Source organism: Colletes latitarsis, chromosome 14, assembly GCF_051014445.1.
Source record: "Colletes latitarsis isolate SP2378_abdomen chromosome 14, iyColLati1, whole genome shotgun sequence".
Taxonomy (NCBI): domain Eukaryota; kingdom Metazoa; phylum Arthropoda; class Insecta; order Hymenoptera; family Colletidae; genus Colletes; species Colletes latitarsis.
In genome coordinates this window covers 17,608,996-17,632,234 of record NC_135147.1, presented here as the reverse complement: position 1 = coordinate 17,632,234, position 23,239 = coordinate 17,608,996, and the positions used below count along the sequence as shown (strand labels likewise).

At 36.6% G+C, this 23,239-nt stretch overlaps 1 protein-coding gene across 4 annotated transcripts in view; it reads right to left on the bottom strand.

The window, feature by feature from the left end:
* Positions 1-9,130: 9,130 nt before the first annotated feature.
* Positions 9,131-23,239, bottom strand: part of Dsx (transcription factor doublesex) — a 199,306-nt gene continuing 185,197 nt past the window's right edge. For all 4 annotated transcript variants that reach the window (XM_076782016.1, XM_076782015.1, XM_076782012.1 and 1 more), the window contains one exon: positions 9,131-16,008. The gene's annotated coding sequence lies outside the window, so the exon portion shown is untranslated. The remainder of the gene's footprint in view (positions 16,009-23,239) is intronic.

Below are 23,239 nucleotides of genomic sequence, written 5' to 3'. Positions count from 1 at the left end.
TATCAGTACATTTTCTGCGAACCAATTAGTGTGCGTTTTTGTAACCGTGTTAAAAAGACTGTAAGAAAAGACACAATTGAAAAGAATATTTTGTTAAGGAACTTGTAAAAATAATGAAATATATTAAACGAAATATAATTGTTTTACTTGCATAAAATTGGTCGATAAACTTCAAAGCATACGTTATTTAACTACTGTTGAAACATTAAAAATGCAGTGGAGAAAACCAGATGTTATTCAATTTTGTAATATCTATTAAAGGTGAAAATCGTTTGTAAAAATTGTCAAAGATAGGCTAGAAAGTATATTATTTACAACGAATGACTGCTCGATGACTTTAAGAAAAATGAAATGTTGAATTACGAATGAAACCTTCAAAATGACTTTTAAAACTTAGAAGATGAAAATACTTTGTCTGTGGAAAGAAATAAGGGATTAATGTTTCTTTTAACAAATATATAGACATAATAAATTTAGTGTATAAATATGTATGATGACTATGGTTACTAAAATAATATTTGCATTTTGTTCTTAGGAATCTTTAGTTATAACTAATACATAAATATATAAAATATATAAACAAGAAAAACAATTAATTAGTTTAACGAAATATAAGGGCAGAACGGAGAAGTTTGAGGATGCATCCCCATAAGAAAACACCGTGAGATCTATAATTATTTATTAATGCATTATATTCTAGCGCTTAAATGTACGTGGAATACACAGAATCCATGAACAACGATACGTGCATACTTCAAATTTCGCCCTAACTGTTCTTGTTGATTGCAAAATATTCGATTCGTTCGTCTAACGTCGATTAAATAACTACATCGATAAAAATTATTGATACAAGTAGATGAAACGCATAGGAGGTTATTTCTTTTATTTCGATTTTCGTCTCGTTCCACGAGACTCTTTTCCGATCTCTCGTACGGGCCACTTTTATGCGAGTCGTTACAAGCTGTAAAAGCAAAACCGTCACCGAACACGGGGCACTAAAATCCTCGTTATGTCCATCCACCCGTACGCGTCGTCGTTTACATACACGTAAACACGGATGACAGGGAACTTCGAATCAATGTTCGTCATCATCCTGCAGCTCGACAAAATTACAACGCACCTTTTAAATATTTGAGTATACATTTGAGTCTCTTAATCTTTTCTAGTTAGAGAAGAGTCAATTGCCACGCTCGGGGGCATCGATATGCAGCAATCCCCGCCATTTTGCGGCGTTCGTGACGCCATTACTAACCTCTTTGCGTAATTCTGCAGAGTATAATGATCGGAAGGGATATATAAACAAACGAATAAAGAATAAAGACAAATGCTACTTTCTCTGGTCAAACGAATTTATATCTACTGTGCAGAGTTGAAAAGTTGGCATTTGAAAAAATTTATTATTCGATTGGTTTCATTACGAACTCCTTCCTGCAGACTGTTGTGTAAATAGTATATATTGCAGTGGAAAATAAATGAGTACCGAGTTAAGAATGTAAATCCAATAATTTCTTTTATAGTTAAATACGACTCAAAATTCCATCCAGGACCGATCTTTCTTTCTTCCTACAATACATTTGGTATACTTGGTAACCTAACCTCTTCCTGCAGACTGTTGTGTAAATAGTATGTATTGCAGGGGAAAATAAATGAGTACCGAGTTAAGAATGTCAACAATATCGAGTAATTTATTTTATAGTCAAATACGACTAAAAATTCCATCCAGGACCGATCTTTCTTTCTTCTTACAATACATTTAGTATATCGGGTATGGATTGAGTTCCCACGTGTAGTCTCATATGCGAAAAGAAATTGATGGAAAGAAAACTTTATTTAATACGTAATTACATACACGCATACAAAATATGTATAAAGACATAAGTGGGGGTACAACCGTGTGTTTTGCGAATTCGCGTAACTCGAGGGGCGTACTGTACAATTACTTCCGTCGAACGTACTCGGTTTCCGTTTGCTAAATAAAAAAGAAAGCTGATATCGCGAGAAACTAGGAGTTGTGCGTGACGTAAGGGAAGCGGCCTTGAGCAGCCAGTTGATTTTGTCGCAACTATAACGGTACAATCGTTCCTTTTTCGAACATCGAGCCTCCTAGGGTTCCCCGACAGGACACGGAACAAAAATATCGTTGTTCTCGCTTCGTTTTTAGCCCGCCATGTTGAAACGTACGCGTACGCGTGTTTTACGGTAAATAAGGGATTTACAGAGACAGTTTTTTTTTATTTACAGAACGCTTACGCAAGCAATCGCGAGTCACAGTCGAACAACGAGGACGACGATCTAGCGTGCAGGGTGCGATTAGTTCGTTTCATTTAGGAAATAATATTTTCGTGAATAATGCATTGCACAAAAAAAAATGTACAGTGACTCTTAAAACTTGTCTTTGATCTTCTTACTTTCACGTTTGCGCGATGGGAATTTATTTTGAGTGTCGTGCGTGAAGCTATTTTTTACCCTTATAGAGGCAGCCCGAGAGCGCCTAAATCACACGTTGAATATCCCGAAATATGCGAACAAGTGGAGTACCAAAAATATAAAAAGTGGAGAGTCGACCGACTGCTTACGGTTAATAACGATACTCGCGTATTCTCGTCGTTCCAAGCAGCGGAATAACAACGAATCGGTATTGATTAACGAGGATTCCAGCCTTCCTTTTACTTTCCAGAACTTTCTATTCTATTTTAGTCACGTATAAGAATAATTGCGCAATTATATTGTCGATTTAGAATAACTGCGATTAAACCGAATAAACGGAAACTAGTTCTGTTACAGCCTACGGAGTCGTTAATATAATTTTCTAAAGTTAGAGTTACATGTATATCCAATCCGCTCGTGTTACGTTAACGCAATATAGGTTGGAACTTGTTCTAAAATTAAACTAAACTTATTCAAGTATAACATAATAAGTCGATTACAATTAACGTAATACCATAACCCGATGTTCATGATTTCTTTTTAGGAACGATAGATTAATCTTCCATCAAGGTAAAAATATCGATACTAGGCAAATTCGATTCATAGCAGCACAGTGTTATAATACATTACCCGTACACTATTGTTCAAACGTTTGGGTAGACTTTGTTATAATACAAGTAACACAAAAGTATTTTACAAACAAACGTTCTGTTCGGTAATATCCTTTTTTCACATAAAAATTATGTGCTCTATTTAACCACTAAAACATGCTTTTCATTTGACTCGTACCAATTTTTTCGAATAACGTTCTAATTTTCAACAGGGATTGTTTTAATTGCCACAGAAAGTATTACCTCGCTAATTGATTGAACGTTTCCCTCGATAACTGACACAAAATTGTCGGCTCTTGCTATACAGAGTATTGTGATGTATTCACTGTCTATCGTATAAAATATCACTGCCTTCTTCAATAAAAGAGGAAAAGGGATTTGAATTACTATGCATGATTTATAGATATCTCGTCGATAAACAGTAAACTCTTGAAATGGTGTAATCAAGTATCGATGGGTTATTACTAAGTAGCTTAATTTATCTCAGAATACAGCATGATTTTCAAGATTTCATAACGTTGACTGTCAGACCAAAACTGTAAAATTTTGTGTGAAATCAAAACTTTGAGTTTAGACAATTATAAACTGCATAACTTAAAATTTGTCTTAGTACTTTTCTTCGTAACCTCGCTAATATTTATTGATCATAACTTTAACATTTCAATTTGAGAATTAATTGTTTCAGTTCCACGTATGGATGGCATGGCAAACAAAGTGTTAAATCTCCAATTCGTAACCCCATTCGTCTCAAAAATATATTTAATGTAAGTGTACCCAAACATCGATTGGCAATGTGAAAGTTGAATTGTAGTAGTAAATGAATGCTATAAAGCAGAATTAGCATTACATCGATATTCTCATCGACGCATAATCGGCACATATTTTCGTAAGAAAGATAAATGCAAATAATGACAACTCTTTGAGCGATTTAAACACATAATTAACGCTTTCACTGTTCTATTGTAGTATTTGCAGCTGATACTTCTGAATATAACTTATATTCTTTTAGAAATTGCAATAAATTGCAAAAATTACGAAATATTAGACATTCCTTTCGATACAGCTTGTATTCGGAAGCCTCGAGCAATATTATCTATAATCGAAGTACTACGTACATATGTGCCGGTGATTATCGAAGTGATTTAACTAAAGAATCTTATTATTAATATGGAGTTAAAAGAATATTTCAAATCACTGACTTAATTGTTAGACCATTTTCATAATTACCGGTTCATATATACGAGGTATTCACAAATTCATGATGCAAACTTAGTACGCGTGTAGTACTCATTAAACGGAACAGAAAACTATTAGCAAACGGTAATTCGAAAACTTTCAGAGTTACGAGAAGTTTCTATATTTACGCTCTTTCGATTGTCTCTCGTTTAAACTTTGCCTTTGCAGGTAATATTTAATAACGTTTCTCATCTTTCGACTTATGTCCGCTTCGTTGAAGTAAAATTACATTAATTTCAAAATAATTCTTCCGTTACGTTACGTTTAGAACGTTATTAAAATATTTCCAAGTTACGTATCCACGCAAACGTAAGGCATACCCTTTCGTCGAATGTTTCTTACAGCGAACAGAAACGGTTAAATCCCGGATGAAATTGTTTAATAACATTTTATTATTTATCCATACGAGCGTTAACGCGTACGAGCTCGCAACACGAACTCGCGAACACCGTGCAGAAAACTGAATCTCTACTTAATCGAGCATGGCCTTCTACGATAAATTTAGCGTTTTAAGATCGGCTAGGATTATGAAAAATTTTCAGAAATTTTACGAGCTTGTTCGAGACCCGATGAGCAACGAGAAATTTATGCAACGTGGATCAATGTTTTATCGCTCTATCCTGCGGAATAATGTTCGTCCCGGGTGCACACGCTAATGCACGTGTTTTGACGCGTAAACGAGCGCGACCATAGCGGCGGACACATATTTCACGTGAGAAAATAGGCAAGCTGCCGCGCGGCTGCGACAGTGTACATGATTTACAGCGACGATTAAACGAAGCCTTTGAAAATTGTTCTATTAACGGTGATTGGATCGGTGAAAAATCTCAGAGCGACTGGTAACGCCTCGGTACACGACGTCTTCTGTACGGGTAATAAGATTTAAGATGATAACGTTTCGACTGGTATTTTTCGATAAACAGCACCTCCGGTGCGCGTCGCTGCACTTTTTGGGATGCAATTTTATTACAACGCGGCGTATGTAAATTTAACGGACAACGTACGTCCATTAAGCGTCCAACGTTAATTTTAACGAAGCTACAGATTTATAGAACAATAAAAAATAATGGGCGCATAATGTTTTTTCGTTACGATAACTCAAGTTTCAAGGATGTAATTATCCTTCAAAGTTGCAATCTTCGTATTCTGCTCTGAAAACTATCCGGGGATCCGGGATACCGAGAATTTATTTTGACAAAGAATTTAATATTTACCTGCAATAGTTTTTATTGTAGCATCGAGGGGATGAAACTTTACGATTTACTTAGTTTTCATTATTTCACAAAAGTTTCATGAAAATTAGTATCAGCTTTTTGGAACTCTGAATAAAAATTTGAAATTTCGGATTGTCGAAAGATAGTTGATCGTACTTTAACACTGACAATATGAAACTAATAGCAAAATGAAAAACGGGGGAGAAAAACGACCGGGAGACAGGCGTTAGTAGCCTATTTACAAAGCTAGAACTCACCACTTTATTTAACAGTATAAATGGAAAACGTACTTTAGACAGCCAAAATCAAGTGGATTTTTACAAACTTTTTATTTCCTGTTATCGTGTCATTTTTGTTTCTTAAAGAATTATTTAATGCTCTTGAAAACAATTTCTGGAGCATTTTCTGGTAGATGGTACCAAAAATTAGTTCAATCTGAAGGACACTCGTAATTTGTATTTTATTAATATCAACGTTAAATTCGTTTCCTTTAGGAGAAATTAAATAAATTCTAGTAACGACTTTCAAAATAAATTCGCATCTTTTACGAAGGATGAAGTGTAATTCGTATAACGATCAAATAGGTGATTTTTAGTAAAAAAACATGGATCGAAAAAACAGAAACAATTTTTTCCTTTGATTAAACTTTTTTCAATTAAAAATGAACACAAGGAAAATTCATATTCAGTATAATCTGCTATTAAAATTTTCCATAAGGAGACTATGCTGTACAAGTTCGTTACGAGTCCTTTATGTAAAACCAAAACTGCATTCCTTGTATTTTTCGATTGAAAAATACAATTTCTAATACAATTCCCTGTGACACTTTTTATTAATATTTAAATATGGCAGATTATGGCCTCAACTTGTATCTGTTTTTGAAAAATATTACAAAACTTCTTATATATTTTCGATCTCACATTTACGTTTGGTATGTGTTCTTTTCTTTTTTGTTTTAAATAATAGCATAGTTTTCATTAATACATTGTCAGATCAAAACCGTACAATATTCTGCAAGACTAAAATTTTGATTTTAGAACAAAACCTAAAATTTGTACTTATTTTTGTAACCTTGTTAAAATTCCGAAATCTTATCCAAATTTATTTCCCTCGATAAATTTTTCCTAGTTCCAGAGTGGAAGATCCTGTCAATTTACGTGGCAGTAAAAGTGTTAAAAATTGACGGGAAATACACAGCAAGGTTGGAGCGGGAACGCAACGCGTACTTCCGTTCCGCGAGCGCACTTCGAGTTTCATGGTTTTCGCCTGTTCGCGTGTTTTGCGATCAACACTTTTCGTTCGCCATCCTGTGCTTCTCACGTAGTCAAAGGTATTATATTTAAACTGATGGTTTGTAGAACGAACAGCCAGAAACACGAAACTGCAGGATATTAACGTCCCCATGGAGCGTCAACCGTTTATGTCAACCATTACCACAGTGTTCTGTTGTGCACGTAACACCTGACTGCTGTTACATATAACAAGAAGTCACATTGATGTCTAAATAGCGGGGTGTATACAGGGTGAGTTACCTAACGTTTGCACCTGAAATATCTTTGTTATTTTTAAAGATACGTCAAATGTCTTGAGGGCAAAATTGAATGGTGCAATGGGCCTCACACGATGCCAAAAATATTTTTATTTCTATGTCATTTTTTTTAAAGAAATCAAGGTCACCTTCATTTTTTTAAATGGGATTTTCATTAGAAGTTCAGTAACTATAATTATTCAAGGTCATTCAAGGTCACGGTCAGAGAAAATAAGATTTAAAATATGAAAGCAGAATACCTGTACTTCATAAATGTTCAAAATGATGGCCATTTACATCGATACATCGCTGTAAACGGGCTCTGAAGGAATGCTGAACTCTGACAAGTACATTCGAGGTGATATTCGCACATGCTGTGATGATCCGCTGATGCATATCTTCAACTGTTGTTGGAGTATTCGCGTATGCGGTCTTTTTTAGCAGACCCCACAAAAAGAAATCCAGTGGATTTAAGTCAGGCGAATATACTGATGAGCCCCATTATACCATTCAATTTTGTCCTCAAGACATTTGACGTAACTTTAAAAATAACAAAGATATTTCAGGTGCAAACGTTAGATGACTCACCCTGTATATTAAAATGTGGCGTGCAAGACGCCATACTGCGGATGGGCATTGCAATTTTATTGGGAAAGAGAGAAAAGTATCTTTAAACGGAACACGAAATCAGACTGATCCTCTGCAACCAAATGGTACCTGTCACTTGAACGACCAATTCGCGATAGTTTTTGAAAATTAGTTTTCTTGAAATTAACAATTACATTAAATAATGTATCGAGAAACATTAAATTCCGTTCAAAGATGCAGTTATAGCGACACGTAAATATATCACTTAACAAAATTATTTAATTTCATTATTTACTTTCTTTTCGTATCCTTTAGTTCCGTGAAACGCCTCGAATAAGTGATAAACTAACGTCCACGACAGTGTTATGAATTTTTTAATTCAAACTTGAACAAACGTGTAACAACCTCTTCTCGCTAGTCAAAAATACGAAACAGTTAATTCGATGTTAAAGTAAGATTAGAATCTGAGATCAATTTCACTAGAAATTTCCGCGATTTCAGCCTTTCCGTTTTCAGTTCTTTCCTAAAACTATTCGTATAGTTCGAAACTGTCACGGTATCTTATGCGTCTGCAGACAAGATACATCAAAGGAAATTTATTTGAAAAATAAGTAGGCTCGGACGTTTATTTACAATTATTATCTTTAAATGTCCAAACGCTTTACAAATTTACACAAAATGAGACCCGAGGTCTTTACACAAAATTAAGTCTCGCAGAGCTTTCTAACAAAGAACTTAACGAACAAAAATTACGCGAGGCGATCTCATCTCGCTGTTCTCGGTGAACGCATTTTCTGCGTGCTAAGACTTCTTATCTCTTGTTATCGTTTCTGAATTAAAGAGAGAAACTGCACGAAGCGTTATCCATTGATTTCAATGAAACTACGTTAGCCGAAATACTACGTCCAAAAAATACATTTGCGTAGACACTCAATATTTCGCGAGATATTCGAATAAGAATCATGACTCGTATACGTGTATGGAATCTTTATACTGTAACTATTTTATTGACAAATCAGCATCTACAAAAATATAATAAAATAAACAATTTAATTAACCCTGAAGTGCCACTTTGAGGTTCAACGTATATTTCTCACACTTTCCAAAAAGTTCAATATTTTCCGTAGAGCAAGTAATTATACTTTCTTCTCACAGGATCAAGAAGTAATGATTTCTTCTCGTTATTCACAACGTTTGTTTCACGAATATTTATTTATTTATCCGTTTCCTTACATTACAAATGAAATCAACATTAAATATTCCAAACATGATCATTTTACACTTTCCAGAGACGCACTTTACGCGAAACGTAATAGAATAAAATCTGTAAATTTCGAATTTACAATTTTGGCGTGCAAATGCCTTACATATGGTTCGCCGTTTCAAGTATAATATTTTTTAAGGAAGAAAAAATGATAATTAACAACGTGGATAGTATAAATCGATGGATACTAACGTATGTATTTGAAATAGGAGTGATCCAATTTAGAGTTAAGCGTTTCTACGTTTTCTTATCGAGTAGTAAGAATTCAGCTTAAACGAGAAAGAAGAGATTACGAAATATAAGATTTTTAACAAATTAACGGTAAGTGTAATCGAACGATGGTTACGAAGATCTAGCTATAGCAAAGCTACTGCATTGTTTAAAAAATGTACGAAGGTACTTGACAAACTTTATTGTTCGTTGTTTTGTAAACTATTAAGTGTCTTCGCCAATGGTCGACTGTGAGTCTATTATTCATCGATTTTCCAATTAATCTATGAAATTTCACTGAAATCAATACATAACACTACATGGTGTTCCCCATTTAAAGGGTTCACTAGTTTTTAGTCGCCTTCATTTTTTTTTCGTTATGATCGTAGCACTTTAAAAACTCTCTTCTGACCGCGTTTGTTCATTAAGAAGAAGCAAAATACGTTTATTTATTATTTCGAGTGCAACAATAGGTCCACGATACTTCCTCGAGCGAATTAAACCATACAGTCAAAACGCGACCAACAGCAGATCTCAACTTTGCGTTCTAGTTAGGGTTGCCACCTATTTTGTTTTCGATAAAGCAATTCTACTTTCAAATATTTCTACCTTGATATTTAAACGTCCTATTTCGTAGGCTCTTTCGATAACAGAATTATTTAAGTTATAGAAATCAAGCTTTGCCTGCATAAGTTTCAAATTGTATGTACAAATTTGAACATCTTCAGAAAATTATAACACAAACAAATATTCGACAAATGTATCTTCTTTTTAAGATTTTGGATAATTTTTATAATAAATAACAAAGTGAAGCGAGAGCAGAAGTAGATACAGCTTATTAACTACTATGAGAAAATAATTTATAGCATTGAATTATTATTTTCCACTTTGATTAAACGTCACTTTTGAACTTGAAGTTCTCTTGTTTCCTTCGAAAGAATGAGCTAGAAAAATGATTTAATTTGAATATTACCTAGTGATTCCTTTTATTATTTTTGTAAAATACAACAAATGTCGCGCGATAGAGGGTTAAAGAAACATCGCTCCTAACTAAATTCTCAAGAAAAATAAAATTGAATTAACTTTATTCTTGAAACATAAATCCGACGAAGAAGCGCTAAGAAAAAGTCGATGAAACCTGGCTGAAATGTGGTAAGAGCCATGACGAACGCGTTCGCTTCAACCGAGGCATCGATTGGCTAAGGTTGCGATTATGCTGCAGTGTGGACAAAACGTAATTAAATTTACAATTGACAATTACAATCGAAATTGTTAATTTCTATCTACAATGAACTTTTTTAATTGCAAAACTCAATTACAATTCGTCAAAGTTTTTTAGTCGAGATTGCAATTAACAATTTTATAATTAAAACTTTGTATACATCAGCGCGCGTGACTACTGTGGCATAGTGTGAAACGTTCGACGCTTGTACAGAATTATTTGTGGAATGCGTGTTTCTCGTAGGACGTGAGTGATCCCATCCGTACAATTTGTGTAAAAGACGTGTTTTTGTATGAAATTCTTGCGTAGTTTTTTTTGAGTGGAGAATGTGGCTTTCAATGCATTGTGTGTAATGCGTATCTTTTATGGAGCATATATGATTCTTGTGAGTCCTCTGTGTGTGAGGCGTGCTTTTTGAATGAAATATATGCATATTAGGTGGATTATTTGATACGCATATCTTTTGCAGGGAGATATACTCCATCCACACAAAAAGCACAACGTCCACGTAGAAAATATATAGTGTTCACCACGACTTTGCAAACCCCCTGGGTAAGTTGTCAGGATTACCGTGTGATGAGAAGGCAACCACACAACTCACGTATCAATGATCGCATCACCAATGACTATCATTTAAATCTTGTTTTATCCACCGTTTCTTCAATGATCGAGGTCGACTAGTATGACTGTTCAAATAATTTCAATTCAACGATTTTGTATTAAAAGTCAGTTTTTAGAAACTTGCCATGACTGCTTCTTTAACGTCGTACGGTTGCTCTGACAACATACGGTGTGCTGGGAAAAGTTTGAAGGAAAAACAGGCGTGAGAGCACTGCTTTACATACTTTTCATGCTCGTTTAGTGCTACAGTAAGAAGAAATGCCAATGTAATAGTGTAATATAACCATGAATTTAATTTAAATTCGTTGAAACAATGCGAAACAAACTGTATTATTTATCCATCCAACAAAATAAAATATTTCGATAAACTGGGAAGAAATTAGATACATTTTTTCTTACAAATGCGTGTGAATATGTTTGCGCGCGTATGTTACAGTTTGAGGTGATCGGTGCTTGTTCCTGCCTCGTGACAATTAATGTTTTAATTCGAATTTAAATCAGACTTGAGTTGCAAATGTGATTTTGATATCCAACACTGGCACACTGCAAGCGATTTTGCGTAAACAAACGTATGGTTTGCTGCAGTATATAAAGAGCGATCTTGAGTTCGGAGCACGCGTGTTTGAGTAATGTCACTAGCGATTTTACGCGAACTCGTTCGTGGTTTATTCCAGTGACTAACGAACGACGTAAGTCGCTGAAACAAAACACCACGTTGGTGCGATGTTGCACGAGGTCGGTAGCGTTTAACAGTTCGTGCAAAATCGTTTGCGGCGTAACCGCAGCCTAATGTGCTTATTATGGTCAAGAGTTCTTTCATGCATTCTGTCATATTGTATTACAATTAATATTATAATAATTATTAAGAAATTAGTACGAATTATTATTCTTTATAACGTACGTTTCGACCCTAAATGTAGATCTTCCACAACGAGGAAGAATACAACGCTAAACGTCAAACAAACAAGACGAATTAGCCTACAAACGTAGGTATATAAATAATATATTTATAGAAAAAGGTTTCAACGTCAGAACGAAAACAAAATAATAAAAGTACAGAATTTATTTATTTTTAAGTATCATTTTAGGTTATTCTTTACTTTCTTCTTTGTTTATATTGCGGGTGCATATACAAGGTGTCTCCGATTAAAAGTGTAAAATTTTATCAGTAGACAAAAAAAATGTTATATTCCATTCCGAAATGGACACCATCGTTAGTAATGCAAGATTCACAATGATTGAAAATGGAATTTATCACCGTACGAAGTTCATTTGTATTTTGTGTTATTTCCGTAAATGCATCCTCGATTTTTTGTACTAGTTCATCACGCGTATCTCTGTACTCTTCATTTGCGAATAATCACGGCATTTTGAGTCGGAGTCCAAATACGTACTAATAGTTTTGATAGAAATTAATATCGATAGCTTCACTGACCTCAGATAGTAAATATAAAACAAACATATTACTGATCTATTACTGTATCGCGTCTCTTACTATTTCCCTTGAATTTCGCATTTTTATTTACAACCTTTTAATTAAGCTTTGAACAATCCATGCTTGTATAACATTTTTCTATCAATAAAGTTTCACCCTGTATTTAATTGGCAAATTTATTTACTTTATTGTTTTCTTTTATAATTTAGTACTCATATGTTACAAAATTTATTTTATATATTCTTGACTCTACACATTCTTCAGAAGATCTGATTTCATACCTCGTAAGTTGACGTTTTGCTAATTTTTTAATTATTGTATTTTACCCAAGAAGACGTATACCTAAGATCGAAACGTTTATTATAAACAATAACGTGCTTCCATTCACAAATTTCTTCCCCGTTTCGAAGAACATTTCCTCGAGTTTGTCGACCTAATAAACACATACATTGCTCTCCATAAAAAGGAAACGTATACACCTTACACCTTACGCGACATTGTCTTTCCAGTTTTCCAGTCGATCTTTGCTCTCCGAAAGGTGGCAACCCCAGTTCCGGAAGACTCGAGTCTTCCGTTCGCAATTCTGTACGCCTTAAAATCGAACAGTACATTCGCAGTTCGAGTTACGGAACCGACCGCCGAGCACCCTGTCGAGCAAGACATAAATAAAATCGTGTACGAAAGACGACGCGGCGCGGTTGCGTCAAATAAAGTCTTGTTACCACAAATTGGCCACCGGAAGCCAGACCAAGAGCGTATGACGTATATTGGACGCGCGAGCGCGAGCGCGCATGCTCGTTACCCGAAATGCTAATCTATTTAAACGGGCCGAGTCATTACTATTCTGTACGGTAATAACCAATCGAGCATCGCATCAGATTGTTACTCGGAACGTGTTCCCGCGGTAAGAAAACGACCGTCGAAGGAGAAAAAAGCGGCGAGAAGAGGAGAAAAGGGAATCGGTCGGCGGCGGGCCGCGCGGCTTCACGGACAGAAAAAACAGGTGGGGACTAAGGGAGTGGGGGAGGGGGGCCACGGGGAAAAAAGAACGAAAGAATGATACAGCATATCGAAGAGACAGGCCCTCGGTGTTCTTATTTGAAAATTAATTTGCTGCGAGATGGAACGACCAGTTTTTGAGCGGGCGTTTTATTGCATCGCGTCGTACAACTGACACATCCGCCGACTTCTTGATTGCGCGCGCGCACGCACGTGCTGTTCACCGATGCAGATCGCCGCCCCGCGAACCATCGAATCTTCAAACTTCCATCGAACACTCTTTTCGTGAGAACGTATCGAGCTGCTGTTGTTTCGGGCTCGATCACGATTTGTAATAGTTTCGGACAACGTGGACCGATCGGCTGCAAGTTTACAACACACTTGGCGCAACGATATCCGCTCGTTTCGGCGTACGAGGTTTACGTCAAACTGATCTCGTTTGGTAGGGTTTGTTCTAGTTGAATCGAACGCGAGAAGTTGACTGGTTGAATTGGAATAATTCAACTGTGAACGCTGTACAACCGTATTCCATTCCAATCAAATGACTGTATCTACTAGAATGCAAACACAGGTTCATGTCAAACTGATTTCGTTTGGTAGCGTTTGCTCTAGTTGAATCGAACGCAAGAAGTTGTCCGATTGAATCGAAATAATTCAATTGTGAACGCGGTGAAACTGAGTTTAATTCCAATTAGATTTGTGCTAGCCAGGTTTGCGTCAAACTGATCTCGTTTGGTAGGGTTTGCTCTAGTTGAATCGAACGCGAGAAGTTGACTGGTTGAATTGGAATAATTCAACTGTGAACGCTGTACAACCGTATTCCATTCCAATCAAATGACTGTATCTACTAGAATGCAAACACAGGTTCATGTTAAACTCATTTCGTTTGGTATCGTTTGCTCTAGTTGAATCGAACGCAAGAAATTGACCGATTGAATCGAAATAATTCAACTGCGAACGCGGTGCAACCGTGTTCAATTTCAATCGAATGATTGTATTTATTAAATTTATAGGCTAGGTTTGTGTCGAACTGATTTCGTTTGTAGGGTTTGATCTAATAGAATCGGTATCGAGAGTTTGACCGATTAAATCGGAATAATTCAACTGTCAAGGTAATGCAATTGTGTTTAATTCTAATCGGATGACTGTATCTACTAAAATGCAAACCCAAGTTTGTCTCAAACTCATTTCGTTTGGTAGAGTTTGGTCTATTAGAATCAAACGCAAGACCGATCGAATCGAAATAATCCAACCGTGTTTAATTCCAATCAGAGACTTTATCCACTGTAATCCACGTCAGACTTGCGCCAAACTGATTTCATTTCGGAAGGGGGTTTGATCTAGCCAAGCGCGCGTTAGTTTTGCTTTGTATATACATGTCTGCGACACTCGAAAGCAGTTCTCGTCTTCGTATCTCTTCCCTTCGATTCGATCTACGCTCAAATTTGTTCTCTCCGTTAATACTTTAATGCACTCGTTTACGCTCGTATCGTCGTTCGCCGGTCACCTCGGTCCTTTTTCCCTTCGATCGGTCAACGACTCGCGACGCTCGCTCGCGTCCGTCGAATATATCAAGAACCGATTCATTACGCGACGTCAAGAGTATCCAGTTTAACATCGTCATCAACGTGCCCCGACGCGGTATGTCGTGGTTTCACGTTTCTTGCGCGCGAAGGGATAGAGCAAGGGTACTCGGGGCCCCCGTTTCACCAGCCATTAAGGACCCCGTCGACGCTCGGTGTTCGCGAGGTGGTCCTCGGTAGCGAAACCGCGAGCAGAATCGATCGCGACTGATTTACAAAGTGCCTAAGCCAGATCGCTGGCGCGGTCGAGCATGCGAGGGTTTACCGCACGCGACGACGTTCGACCATAGGAAAGAAGAGACTCGTCGTGTATCGCGTTTCTCATAATCGTGCGACGCGCCAACGTATCCCATTTTATCGTAACGTTCGATTGCTGTCCGTCTGAAAAATATTTAACAACGAAAAAAAAAAAAAGAAACGGAACGAACATAGCGAGGAAATAATAAGGGCTGAAGGAAACGAAGCGAACCAAACTGGCAGATTCGATCAACGAACCGAAAGACGCGCAAGGACGAGCCACGCCCGAGGTGCGCGTCGTCCATGAACCCCGGTGTGCCGCGAACCACGCACAAAAGCGTTCATGATTTTCTTCTTCTCTCGGTCGGCAGAAAAAGAAACACCACGTAGCCTGTAAACACGACGCACTTTCGCGATTCTCGGCCAAATCCCCAGATCCGTACGTGCACAGGTCGATCGTCCTCCCAGGAGTGTCTATCGATCGGTAAGAAGAGTCATCGAGCTTCTCTCGTGCTTCCGCTGGGTCCGTTTGAAAATCGAACGTCATCAGCGCCAAGGAATTACCTCGAGAACCGGGCAACGTAGCCCCAGGCTGTTTCCAAGAAGTATAACGTTCCGGTTAATCGCAAATTTCGTCCTTTCGTGCCACCCGAACGATGCACTGCCGGATTTGAACTTTCGGACGAACGAAGAGAACGCTTGAAGGGAGCTCTCTCCGTCGTTTCCCACCTCACGGGTTCTCCTCTCTTCTGGCTTTAACACGACGTCCGTTTCTCTTTGGATTCGACCTGTTCTTCCAGTCGCTTTACTTCACCGACTGGTCGGTAATCGATCTGAAATCAGGAAAAAGGCGAGCCTGTGGTTAGCGACGTGTTACATTTCGAGCACCGGTCTTGGGAATCGCAACGGCGATACGCGTCAATCGATTTCGGCGTGTTTATCGGGACTCGATATTCAATTTTGAACTTCGATCTATAATCGTTTTAATAAATACGGATTTATGTGCAGAATCGTTTCAAACGCATCGTACGACTACGTACGATTTTGAGGTTTTTAACCCTTCGCGGACCTACATCGAGCCGAACTCGACATCGTTTTTCGTTCCAACCGGTCCTACGTCGAGTCCAGCTCGTCACAGAAATTCTTACTACCGTTATATCTGTGTTATTGTGATCTGATAATTATTTCATCGATGTATTTGACCCCTTAATGCTCATATTTTTGGGGCTGACCAAGAATGATCAGTGTTCTTTATTGGACTTCTTTTTAAGCTATATAAAAATGCGATTTTTATTAATTACAATGTTGTATCTAATGTATAATTTGCAGAAAAACTAATATTGTCATCCCTTAAACTGTTAGAATAAACAGATTGCACCGCGATCTGTAATTCGATCCTGCTTGCACAAATATTTTCAACCAAGATTCTATTTTGTCGTATTTTTGAAAGAAAGTTGTACTAATAGCATAATTGGACAATATAAAAATTTAAAAACATTAACGATTATTCTGTATCTTTGCAATTTGTACAAAAAGTCTTTTTTATTGTAACTGGATATTCCTGAAATTTTTTACGTAACCAAAACTTCGATTTTAGACAATTGTAAATTATATAAATTAAAATTTGTCTTAATACCTATTTTCGCGACCACACTAAAATTTATTAATCCTATTTAAATTTATTTCCTTTAACATTTCAGCTTGAGAATTAACTGTTTTAGTTCTAAAGTAAAAAGTTTCGTCACTCATACAGGGTGTTCGGCCACCACTGGGAAAAAATTTAATGGGAGAATCTACAGGTCAAAATAAGACGAAAATCAAGAATACTAATTTGTTGATGGAGGCTTCGTTAAAAAGTTATTAACATTTAAAGTTCCGCTTGTATTGAATTTTTTTCTCGAAAGTGAATAGGATTTCGGGGGTAGGTCTATTCACCAAAAATTATTGTAATTGACCCCCGCAACCGAACATAAATTTTCCAAAACGATTTGAAATTTTTTTTTTCCGTCGCAAAATTTCACACATTCTCGAATTTTTTTCTTGAAAATGGGTAGGATTTCGAGGGTATATCTAATGACTAAAAATGATGGTAATTGACCCCAGAACCTGGAAATAATTTTTTTAGAACGATTTGAAATTTTTGTTTTTCGCCGAAAAATTTAGGCAGCTACCCCCTGTCGATTTTTCTTAAAAATTCCTTTTTCATTTTTAGTAATTTTGTTTGACGCCCTACAGAAAAGTTGTCTAATACTTTTTTGTAGGTACCCATGAGCTCTACTTCAGAAAAAAGTTTCATTGAAATATATTCACAATTGTAGGAGTTATGGCTGTTTGAAAATTGGGCCATTTTTATGGGGGTTTTCTCATTTTGCGGGCTTAAAGACCAACGTTTCGGATATTTTTGCGATTTGTACATATGCGCCACCAAAATACGCGTAGTTTGCTTTTTTAAACATTAAAATCGTCCAATCCGTTCGGAAGTTATGACGTTTTCAAGATTCGCATGAAAATTCGGGCAGACATTTCTGGCCGGAAATTATATTTTCGGTAAGCAATTTTTTTCTCGAAACTGAGTAGGATTTCGGGGGTATGTCTGTTGACCAAAAATGCTTGCAATTGACCCCTGCAACTAAAAATAATTTTTCCATGACGATTTGAAGATCTTTTTTTTCACCCAAAACTTTCAGCACTTACTCGAATTTTTTTCTTGAAAGTGGGTAGGATTTCAAGGGTATGTCTAATGACCAAAAATGATTGGAATTGAGCCTCGCAACCGAAAATAATTTTTTTAGAACGATTTGAAATTTTCGAATTTAATTGTTAACAACCTTTTAACGAAATCTCCATCAACAAATTGATACACTTAATTTTCGTCTTATTTTGGCCTCCAGAATCTCCTATTAAAATTTTTCCCAGGGGTGGCCGAACATCGTGTATAATATATAAATCACGTTGATATGATGGACTGCAATTCTGACTCTAATGTAAAGCGGATTACAAAAACTCTATTTTATTATGAGTTATTTAGTAAATTATAAAGCAAACATATGTGATTCATATACTAACAACGAAAGTATAACTGTTTATATCGGTATCCAAAAAAGACACACGATGTGACATTTCGTACTAGAATATTCAAAAACGTTAATAGAGAAAAACACATATTAGTTCATTAAAAACCTCTTAAATAATAGCTAAATTCAGATTAAATGCAATGACTATCTACACGAATAAAAGTTTGACCTTTTTCCTGACTGAAATAAACGACATAATTAAATATCTAATAATATTACTCAAGTAAGGAAGTATTAAAATGAAAACAAAATATTTCCAGCACATCTTAAACAAACTACAAAGATGGTCAACCAAATCAGAACTTAAGTTTTCAATACATAAAAAAGTTCGACACTTTTTCGCAAAAGAACTTTTATTCGTTAATAATTTTGAAATATAAGGAGAGCAATTCGATACAAATCTAAGCTGAAAAATACCTGTGTAATAAATAAAAGATAAATGGAAAATGTTCTCAAACCAATAGCTCAAAGCAACTAGGGTGCAGATCTAACGATACTGATAAGAACCTATAAAATCATTATCACACCATAAGGTACATGATGGATGTATAGTCTATAACTCCGGCAAGAAACAAACACTCAGATCTCTCGAAACAATGCACAACATCGCTATAAAATTATGTACCAGAGCCCGTAATACTAGCTCAATGAATAGCACACTCTATGAAGTGCAAGATATGCATCTAATACTTAGAAGAACATTACTCGGCAACAGTTGTGCAGCGTCCATAACAATTGTACGGAACAACTCAGTGTGCATTAAGACATTTGACAATTAATTAATTACGGGAACTTCTTTGAATAAGAGTACACAGCCTCTTTCACAATTTACAAATTAAATTACGGCCAATAATGCACCGAAAAGAGCACAAAATTCTACTTTGGATCGTACCAAACGGAAGGGAACCGCATAATATTTTGTAATATTATAAATGTAATTTTTGTATTGTTTAAAATATTTTTAATTTTATTTCAGAAGCTATTTAGCGATTCTGCAGAGTTTTTAACATTTGTGTTTTTTGAAAACAGTCTCCCATATACATAATACGTTCCTTTTTGTATTTAAAATTGTCACATTTTCAAAATCAACGCAAACAGGTGTTAAAATTTATACAGTACGTTATATAACTATATTTTATCTTCTTAGTAGAAAGTCCTGTCGTCCATATATGGATGTGGTAGTTAATACGTCACCTGATCAGGCTGGAAGGTATTATTGACTGTCCAAGGACACAACTTTCGCCCTTTTGGATTTTTAAATGGAAAAAAGTATTTTAATGATTTCTGCTCCATCTTACTGTCGAGTCGCTTTCTCGGCAGTAGGCAATAAGAAACGGAAATTGAAATTTGCAAAGCACGAACACCTGCAACATCTGTCGACCTTATAATCTCGGTGCAAAGTAACAAAAAAAGGAAAAAATTTGAAAACCAAGCAGATAAACATCTCGAACGCGACGTGGTCATTTAGCAGTTGCGTGAGGAGTAGAACGATTGGTAATGGAGCCTATTAGGCGACGGAAAGGTAGCGTTACCGCGCAAGGTAAAACCGATGTCGAAGCAGGTACAGGAAACGAATTCGAAGCAAAGTTAACGACTGGCGTGCCGGCTTATCCAGCGGATATTAAATCTGGTAGCAGCGAGACATTTCTCATGCGAAAAGTTTCCGCGGGGGCTGGTTTAAGGACGTTGGTGGGTCGACGAAAGAGGGAGAGAAAACGTAAAGGTGAGCGACGAGAGAAGGAGCAGGAGGTCGCGTCGGAAAGACGACGAGGGATGTCGCGGAAAAGAGGAAGGAGAAAGGGGAGCGACGAAGAGAAAGGAAGAAAGGCGAGGGGGTATATTATGCTCGCTAAAGCAATGTTACCAACTCGAGAACTGGCGAACTAGCCGACAGTAAAATCCATTTTATGTCTCCCTCGTAAAGTCAGTCAAATGAAACCCGGACTTGGTTTTCATACGTGCATCCACCCGCCATTCACCCGGCCAGACCAAACCCGGTTTCCTGCTACGCCACGAACCGGAGGGTCGCCGCTGACTTTTTCCAAGGTCTAGACACGCTGGTTCCTCTCTCCATGGTTGTTGTTCCCTTCCGTCGACTTTGCTCCGATCTTTCCGGGCGGTTTCATCTCTCGATCGTTCCTCTGTCCCCTCTTTACTTATAAAACCACTCTATGGATAAACTTCGATACCGTTCACTCGCAGAAACAACGCTGAATGAGTTTGGTGTGATTCAAAATTGCGACTAGACGGAAATAGAATCGATTTTTCATTCGTCTTTCGTTGGAGGGACGAAGCGTATCCAGTGACTTGTCAAAATTGAATCGAGCGTATTTCCGTCGGACTGGCTATTGTTGCAACTTCAAGACCGGGGGGCGAAAAGCTCAGCAAAGACAAGATTGCAATTATTCAATAATAAAACATAGATTGTAATATAATTATAAAGGTAACTGTGACAGCTTGTTGTTGTAGGAAGTAGCAAGGAAGAAAGAAAAACAATAAAGAGGGTAGGCGTTTCATTTTGGGCCTGCTAATGGTCGATCGAGTTGTGTATAGCTATTATAGAAATTACTATTCTTGATTTTCGTCTTATTTTGGCCTCTAAAATCTCCCATTAAAATTTTTCCCATAGGTGGCCGAACACTCTGCATAGTCGAGTACTTGTGAGAGAGGGTATCCCTTTGCTGGCGAGTGCGGGAAGTATCACCACAGTATAAGAACGTTTTCTTAAGTTCGATCTTATGAAAATTCTTTAAAACACGTTTTTCTCTAAATATGGCTTCGTTGAGTTCACCCTTACTCCCCCAAACACCTCAATCAGGCACCTCTGGTCTTGGAGTTCCCAATATAATTATAATTATAAAAGTACCAGAATATGTTCTCGAGTTCACCGATACGAAAAATGTTTGAAACGTGTTTTTCTCTAAACGTGCCTTTCTTGAGTTTGTCTTTACTCCTTCAAACGCCTCAATAGTAGGTCATGACCCACTGATAAACCACAGCGGATTTTCCAGTCAAGACACAGAGAGCTTGCCCAATTCTTGTTGTTTTTCCATGGCAGGCACATGGCCACGCCATTTACGTGTTGTATCGATCAAATTATGCAGATCATGATATGACTCGTGTAACCTACACGAGTTGTACTGTGTTCTGCGCAGTATGGTGAAATTTCTCAAGTTACAGCGATTTTAACCTTTCTTTTCAACCGTTTCTTTCTCGATCTCATTAATTTTTTATCCGTGTTTTCACATTGTATCTTAGATATACATTTTTTATAACATTCTCTGTAATTGGAAAACTGACGCAGACAGTTCAAGAGAACGTCCATCGTCGAAGTAGTTTCAGCCTCAACTGGTCCGAATGGTATTTTTTTAAATGAAATTATTATATCTTCCAAATAAACTTCAAAACATAGTTCTCTATGCATATAATGCAAAAATTAAAAGTATGTTAACTCATAAAAGAAAAAAAAGAAAAACCAGTCATGGTAGAAATGGGTGTACATAAAGTGTCGGTAGATACAGAGTGTTCGGCCACCCCTGGGAAAAATTTTAATGGGGGATTCTAGAAGCCAAAATAAGACGAAAATCAAGAATACTAATTTGTTGATGAAGACTTTGTTAAACAGTTATTAGCGTTTAAAGTTCCGACAGTATTGAATTTTTTTCTCAAAGATGCGCAAGATTTTGGGGGTATGTCTATTCACCAAAAATGATTGTAATTGACCCCTGCAACCGAAAATAATTTTTCCAAAATGATTTGAAATTTTTTTTTTCCGTCGAAAAATTTCACACCTTCTCGAATTTTTTTCTAGAAAGTAGGTAGGATTTCGGGGGTATGTCTATTCACCAAAAGTTATTGTAATTGACCCCCGCAATCGAAAATAATTTTTCCAGAACGATTTGAAATTTTTTTTTTTCGTCGAAAAATTTAGGCACCTACCCCCTGTCGATTTTTCTTAAAAATTCGTTTTTGATTTTTAATAATTTCGTTTGATGTCCTACAGAAAAGTTGTTTAATACTTTTTTGTAGGTACCTATGGGCTCTACTTCAGAAAAAAGTTTCATTGAAATATATTCACTATTATAGGAGTTATGGCTGTTTGAAAATTGGACCATTTTTATGGGGTTTTTCTCATTTTAGGGGGTCAAGGAACAACTTTTCGAATATTTTTACGATTTGTACATATTCTACACTAAAATACGCGGCGTTTGGCTTTTTGAACATTAAAATCGTCCAATCCGTTCAGAAGTTATGACGTTTTAAAGATTCGCATGAAAATTCGAGCAGACATTTCTGGCCAGAAATTATATTTTCAGTAAGGAATTTTTTTCTCGAAACTGAGTAGGATTTCGGGGGTATGTCTGTTGACCAAAAATGCTTGTAATTGACCCCTGCAACTATAAATAATTTTTCCATGACGATTCGAAAGTCTTTTTTTTCACCCAAAACTTTCAGCACTTACTCGAATTTTTTTCACGAAAGTAGGTAGGATTTCGAGGGTATATATGATGACCAAAAATGATTGTAATTGACCCCCGCAACCGAAAGTAATTTTTCCAGAACGATTTGAAATTTTTGCATTTAATTGTTAATAACTTTTTAACGAAGCCTCCATCAACAAATTGGTATACTTGATTTTCGTCTTATTTTAATCTCTAGAATCTCTCATTAAAATTTTTTCCAGGGGTGGCTGAACACCCTGTATAGTGTTAAATATTCAACTACTGGTACATTCACTTTAAATACTGTTTGGGCAAAAGCCACATTTCAGAAATGTGAGTCATATATCAACCAAAATATTATTTTATTTAGCACGCGTCACGTAGTTGCGTATGACACGCCATTCCTGGCAAAAGACCAACGACACGTATGCCCAACAGAAATGATTTTCTATTTTACGTCCGTATAAACGAATTAAGTATCGACCGTAAATCAATGTAATATATGCATGACATACACAGTTGACCCATTTAATACATTTTATTTGTAC